Below are 21,162 nucleotides of genomic sequence, written 5' to 3'. Positions count from 1 at the left end.
CTTAATTAGTTTTACAATCAAAGAAAACATTATTCCCCAACAGTATCGGACATGTTCCTTTAAGATAACCATCTTTGAATACTTTGGGTGTGCGACTTTTCTCACGTGCACGGCAACACCTGTGATAATCAGGCAAAAGGGTACGTGATCACACTTTTCCCCAACATGTGACGAACCCGCCTAGAAGGCGCGTGCGCCACAATCACTATTACTTTCCTTATAATAGCTTTAAGAGAAATACCGTGAATTTCCACCAAGGTACCGGCTCGTGGTTTCTTCTGTATGGTTTGCGCATCAGCATCCCAGTCCCGCACGCATCCTCCAAGCTGGCTCCTATCGCGTCCGCGTTGGTGTTTGCGTCTGCTTCCGTGGAGCAGTGCATGTCGGCGAGGCACCTGCTCATCTTCTCGGCGTTTAGCGTCTCCTGGCGGTAGCCTTTGACTGCTCGGATCCGGGTTCCTGGTCCTGGCCGTGTGCAGTCGAAGTCGCCGATTCTCCAGTGAGAGCGTCGGGCTAACGCGGAGCTCACAAATGTGAGGTTTATGATGGACCCAGCTCCAGCTCCTGCGTCCCTTCGTTTAGCAGCGCAACGTCTGGCGATGCAAAGGCGTTGAGTAGGGTTTTCCCCCTTATGTTGCTGCTGGGGCACCCCCATTCTTCGGCTCACGCGTTGAAGTCGCCTGCGATGATAGCGGGGTAACGGCCCCTTGCGTCGAAGGCGATTGTGTCCAGCGCATGGCTAAAGTCCGTCGTGGAGAGGCTAGGTGCTAGATAGCAGCTGTAGACCCACATTCCGCCTATACGAGCTCGGACGAAACCCGAGCCCTTGTGCACGTCCAGAAAAGATTTGCCGTTTCTTTTGCACAGCCATATCGCGGCCTTGCCAGATGTGTCCGTTATCCAGTCGCCGTCGTCTTTGACTTTGTAGGGTTCACTGATGACAGCCAGATCCGCATTACATTACCTCGATGACTGCATTGTTTATTCAGGTTTATCTGGATCACTTCCATTCGCGGGGCTACGGCTCTTTTTGCGGCGTGAGGACACCGCCTGCTTCCTGCTTGGTGGTTCCTCGATTTCGGTCCTCCTTCGGTGCATATAAAGCATACGCTCTCGTTGGGATATTGAGCGATTTTGTGCCCCGTCTTGCCGCACTTAATGCAGCACCCACTTCTGTCCACATTGCTATGCCACTTTATAGCAATGTGCCCAATCTCTAGGCACTTGTAGCACCTGGGCTGCGAGTCCCTCTCCTTCACTTTGCATATAGACCATCCTAACCTGATTTTACCCTTGCAGAGAACCGCTTCTGCGTCTTTGCTGGGCAGTCCAACCACTGCCGTCTGGGTGTCTCTGTGTGATGGATGTAGACTCCTCAGTTTAACCGATTCGGCCTTCACGGCGAATTGGTCCACCAGAGCTTTGGTGACATCTTCGGCCTCTACTAGCGGGTCAAGGTCGCTAATCACCACCGTCCTTGTCCTCGCGCTTTCGGATAGCGCTCGCACCGCAGTCGCTTCTCCTAGAACCGCCTCAAGGCTCTCTTTTATTGCCTTCGTGCTGGTGTCCTCGCTTCTGTTGAGAACAAGGTTCCCGTTCGCTGTGCGCCTGACCTTGTTTACTCGGGTGCTGAGGTTTTGCAGCTGGCCGTCGTCCCTACGGGTGACCATCGCTAGGACTTCGCTGTAGGTCTTGCCATTCGGTTCCACTATTAGGGCGTCCGGGCGGTGAGGCTTTCGCGCCCGCTTTTTTGGAGCAGCCATTCTCCAGGCGGTGGTCGCGTCCTTTCCAGCGTCCTTTACAGCGCTGCCTCTCGCGGCTGTTTTTTCTCGGGGGCTTCGGTTTTTGGCATGCTCTTCTGGATTTCTCCTCTTTTTCTGTTGGGATCCCGATGGCGCTCTTCGCGCAGACGATTGCGCTGGTGGATTCGGGGGCTCTCCCCCGTCTAGAACCGTGCCGGGTTGACTTAGCCTTCGCCACGGGTCTGTTTGCGCCGCGCTGGTGACCATGGGACCTTGTGTCGCGTTTCGCCAGAACTCCGCTTGAGCGGCATTGTCCTTTTGAAGACAAACCGGAGTCTGTTGCTCCTTGCTCTCGCTGTTTCGGAGAGGGCCTTTGCTTTTGTTACACTCCGTGGGCTCTTTTTGCTGGTTGGAGTCTCCAACTTGGTTGAAGGAGATCACTGCACCTTCTTGGAGGGACTTCATCCTCGAGAACATCGCTTTCATGGTTTGCCCTGCGATCCGCTGGATCTGCTGACGTTGTGCAACACTGCTCGGGCCAGCTGAGCGTAATGCGGCACAAAGCGTGGGAAGCTGGAGAGAAGGTGCAACAACAATATTTACCCGCCGTCTAGAATCACTCAAGAGAGTGCTGCTGGCCGACTTTTTCAGCGGAGCGCTGGATCCGGCATCTTCACTCACTGCACTCACTGCCTGTGTGGTTAGAAAGGGGTGTGTAGGAGTGTGAGAGAGGGGTGTTTTGTCGTGTCTTGTCTTTTTCTCACCCCAAAGGAGTGTGTGTGAGGGGTGCAAATGTCATGCGTAGGATTTTGTGGTTGTTTAGAGTGATCTTTACCCGAACAGGCTGTGTAGGAGTGTAAGAGGGGTGTTTTGTCAAGCGTAGGAATTTGTGATTGCTTGTGTGCGAGGGGTGCAAATGTCATGCGTAGGATTTTGTGGTTGTTGAGATTGATCTTTACCCGAATAGGGTGTGTAGGATGTAATGGTTGCACACAGGTAACTTAAAGTAAGTTGCTTCTAACTTGTGTTAAGTTAAGGGGAGGGTAATCTTAAATGTTTCATTTCTATAGTGGAGGTGGAGGTGGTGGTGGTTGTGGTTCCTAACATAATGTACACAAAAACAAATGAGATCGTTTATTTAGTCAAATACGTTTTTGTTTAATCATATTTGAAAATTTTTTCTCACGCTCTTACAGAAAGAGAAAACGGTTACCTTTTAAGTTTTCAAAAAATATATTGGGTAGGAGAAATGTGGAACGTAGTTCAGTTTTAGAAAACTATTCGTTTTACAAGGGGTGTGTATGAGTGTGAGGGAGGGGTGTTTTGTCATGTCTTTTTTTGTCTTGTCTTTTTCTCACCCTAAAGGTGTGTGCATGTGAGGGGTGAAAATGTCCTGCGTAGGATTTTGTGGTTGTTTAGAGGAATCTTTACCCGAATAGGGTGTGTAGGAGTGTAAGAGGGGTGTTTTGTCATGCGTATGAATTTGTAAAACGATATTTAGGCGGAGGAGGAGCGGAAGATGTTTTATTATGCGTGGGCGTTTTGTTGATTCAATTAGGGTTGTAGATGACATCTGTTAGTGTAACCTGTCTACGGTCTTGTGGTCAAAAGGTGTTGGTTTGAGGGATATTAGACCGCATACTTTTGTGGTGTGAAAGAAGCGTGAGTTCGATATCCTCCCCCTATTTAGCGAGCATTAGTTGGGAAAGTGAGCGTAGGAGTGTAAGAGGGGTGTTGGTGGTGGTGGTTCCTAACAGAATATACACAAAAACAAATGAGATCATTTATTTAGTCAAATACGTTTTTACTTAATCATATTCGTGTTAAATTAGTTTCCATTGAGTTTTTAAAATAAATTAATGTATCCTTCCATCAATTTTAAGGTATCTTCTTCTTTCTTTTCAACATGCATACACCTGCAAGTGTCAGGTCCAACTTTACAATCATCATATGCCCATTCACAGGATGATAGGTGTTCTCCATACTTGGAATTAATTACTGGAGTGGCTTCTACATCATTAAAAAATGTATGAAATGATTTCAATTTCGTAACATGTTCCTTGAAGATCTCACTCCCATGCTCCTTTAAGAACTCTTCAATTTTTGAGGAAATCATTTTTTTCTTTCAACGTAATAGTCTGAATGTTTGTCTTAAACTAAAGTTTGGTAGAGATAAATCATTGTATTATACTTAGAAAACAGATGTTAAAAAATGCAATAGCTGATGATAGACACACCCTCGGAGTTTTCGTTTGTGTAAAAGTTTAAGATTTTATGAGCATTGTTCAGAGAGCAGACACCATCCCGAGCATGTAATGAACAATATGGAAAGTGATTTCCATCCATTATTTTTAGAGAGGGACAACCAATTTCATCAATGTTAACTACATCATAGTTTTTAAAATTTTTTTAGGATTAACCCTTTTTGATATCCCTTAAAAATTTTTTCCTTTTTTCTAATTATTTCTCTTAAATACATTTGTGATTCTTTGAAAAAGTATACTCCATCATTCCAATAAATTGTATGATGTTTTTTTGTTAGCCAAATAGCTGTTTTTCTACATTTTTTATTCAATTCAATAAAATTATGTGGAGAGTGTATGATAAAATTAAAATTGATGATTGTTTCGTTTTTGAATACGACTCCAATTTCTATTAGAATAAATTTATTATTATTCCCAAGAAATCCCTGCACATCAATTGCAACAATGTCTTCACTCATGATTGATTCCATTCAACGAGCTATATTCAACTAAACGATCATGTATGAGCACGCAATATACTTGAACATTTTCGATAGTGGGCTTGGTAAGTTCAATTGAAATCCTAACATCAATGGGTCCCGATTTAACCATTTCATTTTGATATGATAAGTCTATTACGATAATAGGAGCTTTAGTTTTAAACTCTGTAGGTGATAGTAAAGGAGATTCACTTCGGTTATAGTAGCTAGTTTGAAACTTGCAATACATTTCATATAGGTGAGCAAATCGATCTTTTTCAAAGTCCAAGTTTAAGTCATCGTAGGGATATGTTTCAGAGTTTAAGTAAACCTTAAGATTTCTTAAATTGTTTGTAATCAGATGGTGACGTTCTCGGTTAGCATCTAATTTAACATTCCAAACATGATCTGTTCCATTACTAAGTTTAGGATTAATGTATGTATCCCAACTACGGAATGCAATCGGTAGATTGGTTCTACTTTTTATAATATCATACATTTTAATTTTCGTTGAATCGCTGGGTGTTATATGAGGAATTTTCCATGTAATATTAGTCATATTGAGATAATATTTTCCGACTAATTGTGTATTTTCAATTTTATCTCGCTCAAGTACATCATTAAAATTTGTTGATATTAATAGTACTAGTTCATGTTTACAATTTAATAATACTTTTTTGAAATCTTCAGCAAATCCAAGTAGATTTTTAAGGGGTGTTGAAAAGTTGAAGTGGGGGCTTAAATTGAAATCGGCTCCTCCACTCCATCCAGAATTGTAAAGTCTCTTGCTTTCAAATTGATTTAAAGAAACAAAGTTTTTTATTGTAGAAGTAATACCACTACATTTTGTTCTATATATCTAAACGCCTTTTTTTTCATAGTGTATTTCATCTAAAAAGTATGCCATACAATTATTTCTCATTCTCCCAATAAAATTTTGAGTTTGTACCGCTCCCCCTTCCTTAATTAGGGTAATATCTCCTTCAAAATTTAGAAGACTGTCATGGGGGAGTACATATTAATCTTGATTTTGAATTGTACTTCTTATCTGATCATTTGGTTTAAATGATTGTTGATAGGGTGAATAACTGTGATATTCTTTCTTTGATATACTATCATCAGAGAAAGGTTTTTCTCGTACTGCCAATACTTCATTCAACCCCATAACTTTAGTTAAGCTCGCACTTTGAAGCCCAGTGATTTAAGAATTAACTTATTTTTTAATGTAAGTGTGTGTCTTTTTGGTTTCGATCCTCTTCCTATAACTTTATGTTTTAAAGTGTGCTGATGATGATATTAATATTATATGTAAACGAATTGTATAGTTTTCACCGCGTAAATTTATTAGTTCACCGTTCTGATCAGTTATGTGTATAGAGAGTGTACTTATTTCTCTAGTGCTGACTGGTAACTAAATAAGATTGTGTGGTGTGATATTCATTTTATAGTCCGGTAGAACATTAATTCCAAATTCGTATAATGAATGATCTTGTCTACTATCAATATATGATCCGCTTACAATATTACATACTAAGCGTATTCTGTTTCTTCTTAAAATGTTGACAGGTTGATCAGATATATATGTTTTTTTCAAGCCGGGGTAAATTATTTTCTTATTGAAACCAAGCAATTGTCCAATGGAGTTGTTTCTATTAAAATAAATAGGTTCCTTGGTAGTGGTAATATGAACTTGAAGTGTGTTTTCTCAAGATCATAATCTTTTAGTTTATTTTTTAGAAAATCATAAATATCATTGAATTCATATGATCCTATTGGAAGTTGAATTACTTTATCACCAATATGAAATAAATAATTATTTATATCAACATTGGGTATAGAGTTGTATATATAAAAGTCAATGAGTGCACACTCATATTCACCATTTGTTAGTTCAATGGGAGTCGTCAGCTAATTAATATCGAGGAAATGGGAAAATAAAATAATTGTTGTACATCATTTTAAAGTTGAGACTAGACGTGTAAAGACCTACAAGAAAACAAAATTAACAATATGAAATTTTATGAGGAAATTGACCAATTTATTGAACAATTTAAAGGGCAGATAATTGGTCTCAAAACTACGAATTATGGTGAACACTTTACTTTTTGTAATCCTGAATTGACGTCGGAACGTGCGCCTGCCTTTTCTAAGCAAATCGCCGGAACGAAGTCGGAAAATTAATTTCAACATATAATAAAACATGTTCACAATACCAAAATAAATGAATAAATGTATTGTTATGTTACAAAATAAATTTCTGTCCTTGTATTTCGAGTTAAAATTACAGGTACGGAGAATGTCGGCTACTTGGAAGTTGTTGCGCGGTCGTGATTTCAACCCCTATTATGGGACGTAATAGAGCTAGCAGTCAGCCGTGAGGCCCATGATCTTGTCAATGAGCGTGCGCGTTCAGGCTTGTGCATGTGCCCCTTTTATTGCGCTTGTCAACGAGCGTGCGCCTTCAGGCTTGTGCATGTGTCCCTTTTATTGTGGTTAGGTAATGGACAGGTGCGCAGGTTGGGTTGACCCATTTGTGGAAAGGACAGAATCTTAGACAATTTACCACTTTAACGTTCTGGGGCGGAAACAAAAATGTGTGTTTGAAAATTTTCCACATCTGAGAATCATTAGCTTGTGAGATTTAATTTATTGGGGTTCTTTTGATTTCTTAATTAGTTTTACAATCAAAGAAAACATTATTTCCCAACAGTATCGGACATGTTCCTTTAAGATAACCATCTTTGAATACTTTGGGTGTGCGACTTTTCTCACGTGCACGGCAACACCTGTGATAATGAGGCAAAAGGGTACGTGATCATACCTTTCCCCAACATGTGACGAACCCGCCTAGAAGGCGCGTGCGCCACAATCATTATTACTTTCCTTATAATAGCTTTAAGAGAAATACCGTGAATTTCCACCAAGGTACCGGCTCGTGGTCTATTCTGTATGGTTTGCGCATCAGCATCCCAGTCCCGCACGCATCCTCCAAGCTGGCTGCTATCGCGTCCGCGTTGGTGTTTGCGTCTGCTTCCGTGGAGCAGTGCATGTCGGCGAGGCACCTGCTCATCTTCTCGGCGTTTAGCGTCTCCTGGCGGTAGCCTTTGACTGCTCGGATCCGGGTTCCTGGTCCTGGCCGTGTGCAGTCGAAGTCGCCGATTCTCCAGTGAGAGCGTCGGGCTAACGCGGAGCTCACAAATGTGAGGTTTATGATGGACCCAGCTCCAGCTCCTGCGTCCCTTCGTTTAGCAGCGCAACGTCTAGCGATGCAAAGGCGTTGAGTAGGGTTTTCCCCCTTATGTTGCTGCTGGGGCACCCCCATTCTTCGGCTCACGCGTTGAAGTCGCCTGCGATGATAGCGGGGTAACGGCCCCTTGCGTCGAAGGCGATTGTGTCCAGCGCATGGCTAAAGTCCGTCGTGGAGAGGCTAGGTGCTAGATAGCAGCTGTAGACCCACATTCCGCCTATACGAGCTCGGACGAAACCCGAGCCCTTGTGCACGTCCAGAAAAGATTTGCCGTTTCTTTTGCACAGCCATATCGCGGCCTTGCCAGATGTGTCCGTTATCCAGTCGCCGTCGTCTTTGACTTGGTAGGGTTCACTGATGACAGCCAGATCCGCATTACATTCCCTCGATGACTGCATTGTTTATTCAGGTTTATCTGGATCACTTCCATTCGCGGGGTTTGGCTACGGCTCTTTTTGCGGCGTGAGGACACCGCCTGCTTCCTGCTTGGTGGTTCCTCGATTTCGGTCCTCCTTCGGTGCATATAAAGCATACGCTCTCGTTGGGATATTGAGCGATTTTGTGCCCCGTCTTGCCGCACTTAATGCAGCACCCACTTCTGTCCACATTGCTATGCCACTTTATAGCAATGTGCCCAATCTCTAGGCACTTGTAGCACCTGGGCTGCGAGTCCCTCTCCTTCACTTTGCATATAGACCATCCTAACCTGATTTTACCCTTGCAGAGAACCGCTTCTGCGTCTTTGCTGGGCAGTCCAACCACTGCCGTCTGGGTGTCTCTGTGTGATGGATGTAGACTCCGGCCTTCACGGCGAATTGGTCCACCAGAGCTTTGGTGACATCTTCGGCCTCAACTAGCGGGTCAAGGTCGCTAATCACCACCGTCCTTGTCCTCGCGCTTTCGGATAGCGCTCGCACCGCAGTCGCTTCTCCTAGAACCGCCTCAAGGCTCTCTTTTATTGCCTTCGTGCTGGTGTCCTCGCTTCTGTTGAGCTCCAGAACAAGGTTCCCGTTCGCTGTGCGCCTGACCTTGTTTACTCGGGTGCTGAGGTTTTGCAGCTGGCCGTCGTCCCTACGGGTGACCATCGCTAGGACTTCGCTGTAGGTCTTGCCATTCGGTTCCACTATTAGGGCGTCCGGGCGGTGAGGCTTTCGCGCCCGCTTTTTTGGAGCAGCCATTCTCCAGGCGGTGGTCGCGTCCTTTCCAGCGTCCTTTACAGGGATGTTTTTTCTCGGGGGCTTCGGTTTTTGGCATGCTCCTCTGGATTTCTCCTCTTTTTCTGCTGGGATCCCGATGGCGCTCTTCGCGCAGAAGATTGCGCTGGTGGAGTCGGGGGTTCTCCCCCGTCTAGAACCGTGCCGGGTTGACTTAGCCTTCGCCACGGGTCTGTTTGCGCCGCGCTGGTGACCATGGGACCTTGTGTCGCGTTTCGCCAGAACTCCGCTTGAGCGGCATTGTCCTTTTGAAGACAAACCGGAGTCTGTTGCTCCTTGCTCTCGCTGTTTCGGAGAGGGCCTTTGCTTTTGTTGCACTCCGTGGGCTCTTTTTGCTGGTGGGAGTCTCCAACTTGGTTGAAGGAGATCACTGCACCTTCTTGGAGGGACTTCATCCTCGAGAACATCGCTTTCATGGTCACATCGATGTGCCGCACCTGCATTACGCTCGTGAGGTGGAGGACTTCGTCTAGAAGCGCTCCAATCTCCGCGAGCTGTTCTGGTCCAGTGAGCTCCTGGTCCGCTTTGGGCCTCTTAGCAGAGGCAGTTCTTTGCCCACCTGATGGGCTGCCTGGTTATCGTCTTCCCGCGTGGACGGCTGGCCCGCGGGTTTTTCCAGGACTGGTGACCTAAGAAGCTTCGAGCTGCTCTTGAATGCTCCGGCTGCTTCCATACCTTTGTTTTCGTTCCTCCTGCCAAAACTTGGTGCATTCACTGTCGAGACGGCCAAGTTCGCCACCGTCTTGCCAGGTTTGTTGTTGGGAATGGGATTTAGGGCCTCCAGAATCCGTGCCCTAGCCGTGGGGGTTCCCACGGGTGGATTTCCACTTGTGTGGTTGCCACCTGGAGTAGTATCGTTTTTTGTCGACATTCCTTTCATTTGTTGCATTTTATACCTACTGCCAGGTTGTTTGCATTTTATACCTACTGCCAGGTGACGTGACTGCCGGCCAATATGGCTCAGACGCAAACCCCGCAGCCGCCCAGTATGGGTCAGTCGCTACGTGGGTTTTTGGCGATAAGATCGGTGTGCGCGGATCGAGGTTTCCACCGGTGGCCGCGGATTTCCCCACGACTTTCCGATGAAGGTTATACCGCCTCTATTCGGTCGCCAGAGCCCCGTTTCACGGTGTACCGCATTAGCCGGGGGGTTGGCAATCAGTCTGCTCCTTGACCTTTGGCACCAGGAAGACCTCTGCCGTGCAGAAGTGGTGTCACTCGTTCGGTCCCGGACTCCTTGTCAAGGAGTTCGAGCAGCCGCCCTTAGATGTATGCTACTGCTGAGCGCCGATCGACAAGTGCAACCCGTAGCGGGTAGCAGTCGTCAGCTAGCAGCAACGCACAAATGTAGGCAGTACGTCCCTCCGCTGGGTGCCGCACCAACACGACATCTACATGTAGGGTCTCGATCTATCTTGGCAGGGAGCTTTCGCCAGTTTGCCCTGCGATCAGCTGGATCTGCTGACGTTGTGCAACACTGCTCGGACCAGCTGAGCGTAATGCGGCACAAAGCGTGGGAAGCTGGAGAGAAGGTACAACAACAATATTTACCCGCCGTCTAGAATCACTCAAGAGAGTGCTGCTGGCCGACTTTTTCAGCGGAGCGCTGGATCCGGCATCTTCACTCACTGCACTCACTGCCTGTGTGGTTAGAAAGGGGTGTGTAGGAGTGTGAGAGAGGGGTGTTTTGTCGTGTCTTGTCTTTTTCTCACCCCAAAGGAGTGTGTGTGAGGGGTGCAAATGTCATGCGTAGGATTTTGTGGTTGTTTAGAGTGATCTTTACCCGAACAGGATGTGTAGGAGTGTAAGAGGGGTGTTTTGTCAAGCGTAGGAATTTGTGATTGTTTGTGTGCGAGGGGTGCAAATGTCATGCGTAGGATTTTGTGGTTGTTGAGATTGATCTTTACCCGAATGGTTGCACACAGGTCACTTAAAGTAAGTTGCTTCTAACTTGTATTAAGTTAAGGGGAGGGTAATCTTAAATGTTTCATTTCTATAGTGGAGGTGGAGGTGGTGGTGGTTGTGGTTCCTAACAGAATGTACACAAAAACAAATGAGATCGTTTATTTAGTCAAATACGTTTTTGTTTAATCATATTTGAAAATTTTTTCTCACGCTCTTACAGAAAGAGAAAACGGTTACCTTTTAAGTTTTCAAAAAATATATGTGGTTAGGAGAAATGTGGAACGTAGTTCAGTTTTAGAAAACTATTCGTTTTACAAGGGGTGTGTAGGAGTGTGAGGGAGGGGTGTTTTGTCATGTCTTGTTTTGTCTTTTCTTTTTCTCACCCTAAAGGTGTATGCATATGAGGGGTGAAAATGTCCTGCGTAGGATTTTGTGGTTGTTTAGAGTGATCTGTACCCGAATAGGGTGTGTAGGAGTGTAAGAGGGGTGTTTTGTCATGCGTATGAATTTGTAAAACGATATTTAGGCGGAGGAGGAGCGGAAGTTGTTTTATTATGCGTGGGCGTTTTGTTGATTCAATTAGGGTTGTAGATGTCATCTGTTAGTGTAACCTGTCTACGGTCTTGTGGTCAAAAGGTGTTGGTTTGAGGGATATTAGACCGCATACTTTTGTGGTGTGAAGCAAGCGTGAGTTCGATATCCTCCCCCTATTTAGCGAGCATTAGTTGGGAAAGTGAGCGTAATAGTGTAAGAGGGGTGTTGGTGGTGGTGGTTCCTAACAGAATATACACAAAAACAAATGAGATCATTTATTTAGTCCAATACGTTTTTACTTAATCATATTCGTGTTAAATTAGTTTCCATTGAGTTTTTAAAATAAATTAATGTATCCTTCCATCAATTTTAAGGTATCTTCTTCTTTCTTTTCAACATGGAAGTTATATGACACATTATTTAGGGGCTCTTACCCAATTTATAAACAACTTTGAGCCGAGAGCTAATTTCCAAATAACTCTGACAGACCCGAGATAAATCCGTGGTCAGCTATTTCTGCCAAGCAGGCCTCCAAATCATTCCCACCCATATCAATTTCACGCAGTCCGAATCAAACGGATGCTGTAAACATCCAAACCGATATTGTAAACAATCGGAGCCCCAAGCGAGCCCTGAGTCCGCTAACGTAAACAAAAGATCCCCAAAGCGAGTCCCGAGTCCGCTAACGTAAACAAAAAGATCCCCAAAGCGGTCCCTAAACTCCGCTAATGTAAACACCAATTTCCGGCCAAGATTGGACTTCGAATTTAATTGGCAAATTGCATCATCCTATTTTCCGACTCTCTTGAGTCATTCTCTTTATCAATTTTTGGGGATAAAATCTCTTAAGCCGAGCTTTGATTATTGATCATTGAACTAGAGAGCAGGAGTCCGTTTTTGAGATCCGAATCGAGCAGAACAATTATTCGAGAATAAATACAAGAGCAGTGAATTAAATAAGTTCGACCTATTGCAAAATTGTAATAGTGAATAAGTGATTGTTAAAAATAAAAATAAATTTTTTTTAATCAATTCACTAGTGAGAAACTTAATTGGCGCCCAACGTGGGGCCGTGTGATTAAAAAATTCTAAAGCAAAGCTTTTAAAGAAACCCCAAAAAAAGTTTAAAAGTGAAAAAGGAATTTTGCGCGGCCAACAACCCGATACAACCGACGAATATATAAAGCCTGTGTTGATAAAAATAAGGTGGAAATTAATAAATGCAATAATCCCCTTAAACTATATACAACCGGCAAAAAAATAAAAAGTTTGTGTTGATCAAAAAATAATAAGGTGGAAAATAATTAATGGAATACTTCCCTTAAATCTCAAATTACAAAATAGTGATCGTAACATAAATTCACTGCTCGGACAAAATAAAAAATTTTAAAAGTGACAACAAAATTCATCGAAACAAATAACCATTGTGAAAAACAATTTAACTAAAAAAATATTGCAAACAAATCTTCGAAATCATCAACAAAAAGACATTTAAAGAATAAAGGCTGAAGGGCAATCCCTCGCCAAGAAATAAACACTGAAGAAAGAAGGAAGACACCAATTTAAAAACCCGAAGAAAGAAGGAAGACCCCAAGATACAAAAAAAGGAAGGACGACCCCAAGCAGGATCATCATCCAAGAAAAACGACAACCCCAAAAACAACGACAAGAAAAATAAGGAGGACGATTCGTGAGCGATATAATCTTTTTTTTTATTATTATTATTATTTAATAAGAAATTTGTAAAAAGAAATATAATTATACGAAGTTGAAGAACTAATTTCTGATTTCGAAAATATTCTCAAAATGTCAGAACCTTCTACAAGCCAGAACGGAGCAAATAAAAGACTCCACATAAGTTCGCCTCAAGAACATCATCAGGCGATTACAAACAATACCATGTTAAATGTAGGAGATTTAATTAAACAAATTGTAAATTTTGAATTGAATCCATTAAAGGAAGAGATCGTTAACTTAAGATCGCAGCTTTTTCATAAAATTAAAACGGTTGAAGATTATAAGATAGAGATAATAGATCCAAATATAAAGTGCGACACATCTTATGAGATCATCAAATCTGTTAAGCCAGAACCAATGGAGGTAGACGAGTCTATCCAGGTTCAGAATAGGGCTAACAACGGCTATAATCAAAACTATAATAAATATCAAAATAATAATTATAGCCAGAACAAGTGGGATCAAACAAAAAAATTTGAGACCCAGAACACACAGCAAGGACAAGCCCAAAATAAAAGGGTACCAACTGGAACTGTTAACCAACCGGCTAACAAGACAATGAGACTAAACAACATTGAGGAGAACCATTTTTTAGACAAAAGTCAGGAGTAGGCTTACCCTACTTATTTAGAAATGACCCGAAAATAAATAAAAAATTAAAAATATTAATTGACACTGGGGCAACCTCGTGTTATATTAGGACTGGAGCTTACAAAAATAAGAATGAGCTTCCAATATACAAAAGAGTATCCAGAGTGATTGGATATTCAATAATTAAATATTATCATATGATAACTATTTTTGATACACGATATACTTTTTATGAAATAGAAGGGCTAGACTCAGATCTACTGATCGGCTATAACCCATTGAAAAAAATAGGAGCTGTGATTGATACAGCTAAGGGAGTTATTAAATATAACGGAATAGAAGAGAAATTAAATTATGACAACGGAAACAATTTAAACCAACATTCTTTAACAGAAGAAAACACCATTCTTCCATTAAAAGAATTTTTATTAAAAAAATACTTTGATGAAAAGGCTCAAATCAGATCCGAATCTGAAATGGGTAATCAAAGCGAATTTAGTTTGGGATATACAAATCCTGAACACGCCGTCGTTGAAATATGCGACAAAAATAAAAGTTTGGAATTTAAAAATACCGAACACGCCGTCGTTGAAATATCCGACAAAAATAAAAGTTTGGAATTGAAAAATTCTGAACACGCCGTCGTTGAACTATCCGACAATCAAAAAATAAACAACATAAGAATATCATCTGCAGATCAAAGAAAAGATCTGGAGAATTAAATATTAAATATTATAAATGAAGAGCATTCAAAAATAAAAATGCAGATTCCTTTTAGGACAGATATACGCGGTGAATTTGTAAATTCTGAAATAAGTCGAGTGCTAAAAGAAGAAATTATAAGGCCAAGTAGAAGTCCTTATAATTCCCCTGTACTAGTGGTACCAAAAAAGGGTTTCAATGAAGATGGAACTCCAAAACTAAGACTCGTAATTGACTATAAAAAACTAAATGAAAATACTATACCTGATAGGTATCCAATGCAGGACCCTTCAGTGATTTTATCAAATCTCGGAAAAGCCAAATACTTTTTAACAATTGACTTGGAATCTGGATTTCATCAGATTCTCATGAACGAACCTGACATACAAAAAACCTCATTTTCAATAAATAATGGGAAATACGAATTCCTAAGAATGCCTTTCGGTTTGACAAACGCTCCTAGAATATTCCAACGAGCGATGGACGATATTTTGAGAGAACAAGTGGGTAAAACATGTCATGTTTATATGGATGACATAATCATATTTTCAAAAACAATTGAGCAACATTACAAAGACCTAATTGTCATTATTAAAATTTTGCTGAACGCAAACATGAAAACTTCGATTAAAAAATCAAAGTTCTTTAAATTAGAAACAAACTTTCTCGGTTACGTTGTTTCTCACAATGTGATCAAAACCGATCCCGAAAAAATTTCAACAATTGTAAAATATCCGATCCCTAAAAATATTCGAGAGCTTAGAAGCTTCCTAGGCCTTACAGGATATTACAGAAAATTTGTGCAAAATTACGCAAAGATAGCTAAACCTTTAACAAAATATTTAGAAGGCCAAAACGGCAAAGTATCTAAAAAAGCATCATGTAAAACTTTAATACAGTTTGATGATTCAGCTGTAAGAGCTTTTAACGAGCTCAAAGAAAATTGAATTGCACAAGTAGAACTAGTACAACCGGACTATAATAAAAAATGTACCCTAACAACTGACGCGTCTGACTTAGCAATTGGTGCGGTTCTTTCTCAGGAAGGAAAACCAATCACATTTATTTCAAAAACTCTAACCAAAACTGAACAATTATACGCGACAAATAAAAAGGAACTTTTAGCCATAGTATGGGCTTTTAAAAACCTTCGTTATTACTTATATGGGGTTAACAACATCGAGATCTATACCGATCACCAACCTCTTTCATTTTCCATTTCTCAAAAAAATCCAAATATCGAAATGAAAAGATGGTATTCTTTTATTGAAAGCTATTCACCCAAAATAATTTATAAGCCAGGAGCAACAAACGTTGTTGCGGACGCTTTATCAGGGATACAAATTAATAACTTAACGGAAAGTAATGAATCGGTCTCAGATCAAAATACTCAGCATTCAGCAGAGAGTAGTTTTGAGAATGTTATACAAGAAACCCGAAAACCCTTAAACCGGCTTAAGCAACAATTGCTAATAGCAACGGGGAGGTATACAATACATGAGTCGATTAATGTATTCGGAAATACTAGACATATAATAGAGTATGATACTCCAGAAAATTTAATATCAATATTAAGAGAATATATTCCACCCAATATAACAATAGGAGTTCACTGTACTCTAGAAGATTTTTATAGAATTAAAAAACCACTTAAAGACAATTTTATAAATACATTTTTATACACTAAGACATTTGTCCAGGATGTCGAAGACGCTGAGGACAGATCCGTGATTATCACAGAAACTCATTGTAGAGCTCATAGAGGGCTTGATGAAAATTATAAGCAAATATCTAGACTCTATTATTGGCCTAATTTATACAAAAAGCTTAAGGAATTTATAAAGAATTGCACAATCTGCAATCAAAACAAATACAACAGACACCCAGTACAGATTCCTATCGGTCAAGCGCCTATTCCAGAAAGAGAAGGTGAAAATTTGCATCTTGACATATATTACGCCCAAAATCTTATATTCATTACTTGTATAGATTCCTATTCGAAATATTTGGTCGTAAAAGAAATCCCTAACAAACTAAATATAGAAAATAAAGTTTCAGAAATTTTACAACAATTTCCATTAGCCAAATCTTTGATGATAGATAACGAACCAAGTTTCTCTTCATCCCAATTCAAATCCTTTGCTCAAAGAAATGGGATATCTATATTCTTTGCAGATCCTCGACATAGTACGTCCAACGGACAAATAGAAAGAGCACACTCTACTTTAACAGAAATTGCTCGCTGCATTAAAGATGAGCTTAATTTAGTTGATTATTCCGAAATTATTATTAAAGCAGCACAAAAATATATTTTAACAATTCACTCAATAACCAACCAACGACCTTTTGACATACTATTTAATAAAATCAAACACGAAGATATGCCTAAATTATTGCAACAAGCTCAAGAGAAAATGTTGCATTTCCACAATAGAGATAGACAAAATAAGAATTATCACGTAGGAGAGGTAATTTACGAAAAGAAACATGGGGAAAGAAACAAGCTAAATTCTAGATACAAAAAACAAGTAGTTAAGGAAAATCTCCCTAATAAAGTTATTATAAATAACAGAAACCGTACGATTCATAAAGATAATATAAAATAATTTGTTTCAAATTACAGATAATAATTTCAATAATGTACTTATTACTGCTGGTAGCTACAACCAAATCCAAAATTATGGATTACACGAACAATGATTTCCTTCTTTACAAGGATACCAAAGATGTTCTTATTTATGAATCATACGCAGATTTATTTCATATAACTAATATAAGTCTTTATAGAGATATAATAAATCTTGAAACAGAATTTCTGAAGAGTCACGACAGCAACAATTTTCTTTGGGAAATATCCCACGATTTAAAAATTATCCAAATACTTATCTCCCAAATTATACCCAGTAGATCGAAAAGAGGCATTAATGAAATAGGCACTATTTGGAAACACCAGATCATGATGATTTCATAACTGTCCAAAATAAAATCGATGATTTAATACAAAATAATAACGATCAATTCGTTATTAATTCTAAAATATTTAAAGAGATAAAATCTTTATCTGAAGAATTCCAAACAGCCTTTAAAGATCAAGAAATTCCGCTTAGAAAATATCGTCTGCGTTTGCTTACTTACGATCTTATGAATTTAATGGACACAATTACACTCGCCGAAATCGATGTATTTAATACTAAAATTCTAAACAACGACGATATACAAGAAATTTATAAACACGAAAATAGACCTGTAGTTATAACAGACCTTTTGGATGTATCTGAATTTAAAATCGCTTTGCATCAAGATCTTATTATAATTTACATAAAATACCCTATTATTACCGATCGCTGTGACGTTTACAATTCAAGATCCATTTCACATGATGATGGAAAATTATTAATTGATAATCACGTCGCAAAATGTAGAAATAAGTACTATGTAATGTCTAATTTTAAGACAGAAATATTTAACAATTATTGCACACTTAACCCAGAAGGTTCTTGTTTCACCAGATTACTAAATGGAGAAAAATCTTTTTGTAACAAAATCAGAGAAAAAAATAAAAAAGTAGATGTAATCCAAGATGGAGCCATTTTTGTAAATGGAGAAAATACAGTTAATGACACTCATTTAAATGGGTCATATTTAATTACTTTTAATGGCACCTCTATAATTAATAATATTTCCTACACCAATGTAGACAATAAGATATTGGAATACATCACAGCTCGAAAATATACAGATTTTTTAATATCCGAATATATTATATCTAATGATTCGGAACTCTCATTTGATAATATTAACATACTAAATCCATTTATTCAAATTGAACAAACTCAAATACCAGTTACGTTAATATTAATCATATTAGCATTAATATATTTAATCATTATGATTATAATCAAATTCAGAAAATTTTTAATATTCAAACCATGGCAAATTCGTATAGAAATCGAACCAGAAAGCAATATTTCCGATATTGAGATAAATAATACACCCGACAATGAAAATACCCTAGAAGAAAATATCATTGTCGAACTAACCAATCAATTACATTCAATATACCCAACAGTTCCAATGAATCGGGACGATTCAATTTAGAATGGGGGAGTTATATGACACATTATTTAGGGGCTCTTACCCAATTTATAAACAACTTTGAGCCGAGAGCTAATTTCCAAATAACTCTGACAGACCCGAGATAAATCCGTGGTCAGCTATTTCTGCCAAGCAGGCCTCCAAATCATTCCCACCCAGATCAATTTCACGCAGTCCGAATCAAACGGATGCTGTAAACATCCAAACCGATATTGTAAACAATCGGAGCCCCAAGCGAGCCCTGAGTCCGCTAACGTAAACAAAAGATCCCCAAAGCGAGTCCCGAGTCCGCTAACGTAAACAAAAAGATCCCCAAAGCGGTCCCTACACTCCGCTAATGTAAACACCAATTTCCGGCATAGATTGGACTTCGAATATAATTGGCAAATTGCATCATCCTATTTTCCGCCTTTCTTGAGTCATTCTCTTTATCAATTTTTGGGGATAAAATCTCTTAAGCCGAGGTTTGATTATTGATCATTGAACTAGAGAGCAGTAGTCCGTTTTTGAGATCCGAATCGAGCAGAACAATTATTCGAGAAAAAATACAAGAGCAGTGAATTAAATAAGTTCGACCTATTGTAAAATTGTAATAGTGAATAAGTGATTGTTAAAAATAAAAATAAATTTTTTTTAATCAATTCACTAGTGAGAAACTTAATTTGCATACACCTGCAAGTGTCAGGTCCAACTTTACAATCATCATATGCCCATTCACAGGATGATAGGTGTTCTCCATACTTGGAATTAATTACTGGAGTGGCTTCTACATCTTTAAAAAATGTATGAAATGATTTCAATTTCGTAACATGTTCCTTGAAGATCTCACTCCCATGCTCCTTTAAGAACTCTTCAATTTTTGAGGAAATCATTTTTTTCTTTCAACGTAATAGTCTGAATGTTTATCTTAAACTAAAGAGATAAATCATTGTATTATACTTAGAAAACAGATGTTAAAAAATGCAATAGCTGATGATAGACACACCCTCGGAGTTTTCGTTTGTGTAAAAGTTTAAGATTTTATGAGCATTGTTCAGAGAGCAGACACCATCCCGAGCTGTAATGAACAATATGGAAAGTGATTTCCATCCATTATTTTTAGAGAGGGACAACCAATTTCATCAATGTTAACTACATCATAATTTTTTAAAATTTTTTTATGATTAACCCTTTTTGATATCCCTTACAAATTATTTCCTTTTTTCTAATTATTTCTCTTAAATACATTTGTGATTCTTTGAAAAAGTATACTCCATCATTCCAATAAATTAAGTTTAAGTCATCGTAGGGATATGTTTCAGATTTTAAGTAAGCCTTAAGATTTCTTAAATTGTTTGTAATCAGATGGTGGTTTTCCTTAAATCCAATTAAAGCAAATCGTGGACGTTCTCGGTTAGCAGCTAATTTAACATTCCAAACATGATCTGTTCCATTACTAAGTTTAGGATTAATGTATGTATCCCAACTACGGAATGCAATCGGTAGATTGGTTCCACTTTTTCTAATATCATACATTTTAATTTTCGTTGAATCGCTGGGTGTTATATGAGGAATTTTCCATGTAATATTAGTCATATTGAGATAATATTTTCCGACTAATTGTGTATTTTCAATTTTATCTTGCTCAAGTACATCATTAAAATTTGTTGATATTAATAGTACTAGTTCATGTTTACAATTTAATAATACTTTTTTAAAATCTTCAGCAAATCCAAGTAGATTTTTAAGGGGTGTTGAAAAGTTGAAGTGGGGGCTTTAATTGAAATCGGCTCCTCCACTCCATCCAGAATTGTAAAGTCTCTTGCTTTCAAATTGATTTAAAGAAACAAAGTTTTTTATTGTAGAAGTAATACCACTAAATTTTGTTCTATATATCTAAACGCCTTTTTTTCATAGTGTATTTCATCTAAAAAGTATACCATACAATTATTTCTCATTCTCCCAATAACATTTTGAGTTTGTACCGCGGGTAATATCTCCTTGAAAATTAAGAAGACTGTCATGGGGGAGTACATATTAATCTTGATTTTGAATTGTACTTCTTATCTGATCATTTGGTTTAAATGATTGTTGATAGGGTGAATAACTGTGATATTCTTTCTTTGATATACTATCATCAGAGAAAGGGTTTTCTCGTACTGCCAATATTTCATTCAACCCCATAACTTTAGTTAAGCTCGCACTTTGAAGCCCAGTGATTTGAGAATTAACTTATTTTTTAATGTAAGTGTGTGTCTTTTTGGTTTCTATCCTCTTCCTATAACTTTATGTTTTAAAGTGTGCTGATGATGATATTAATATTATATGTAAAGGAATTGTATAGTTTTCACCGCGTAAATTTATTAGTTCACCGTTCTGATCAGTTATGTGTATAGAGAGTGTACTTATTTCTCTAGTGCTGACTGGTAACTAAATAAGATTGTGTGGTGTGATATTCATTTTATAGTCCGATAGAACATTAATTCCAAATTCGTATAATGAATGATCTTGTCTACTATCAATATATGATCCGCTTACAATATTACATACTCAGCGTATTGTGTTTCTTCTTAAAATGTTGACAGGTTGATCAGATATATATGTTTTTTTCAAGCCGGGGTAAATTATTTTCTTATTGAAACCAAGCAATTGTCCAATGGAGTTGTTTCTATTAAAATAAATAGGTTCCTTGGT

The sequence above is a fragment of the Drosophila suzukii genome, chromosome 3, assembly GCF_043229965.1.
Source record: "Drosophila suzukii chromosome 3, CBGP_Dsuzu_IsoJpt1.0, whole genome shotgun sequence".
Classification (NCBI taxonomy): Eukaryota; Metazoa; Arthropoda; class Insecta; order Diptera; family Drosophilidae; genus Drosophila; species Drosophila suzukii.
Note: the sequence above shows the minus strand (reverse complement) of the source record.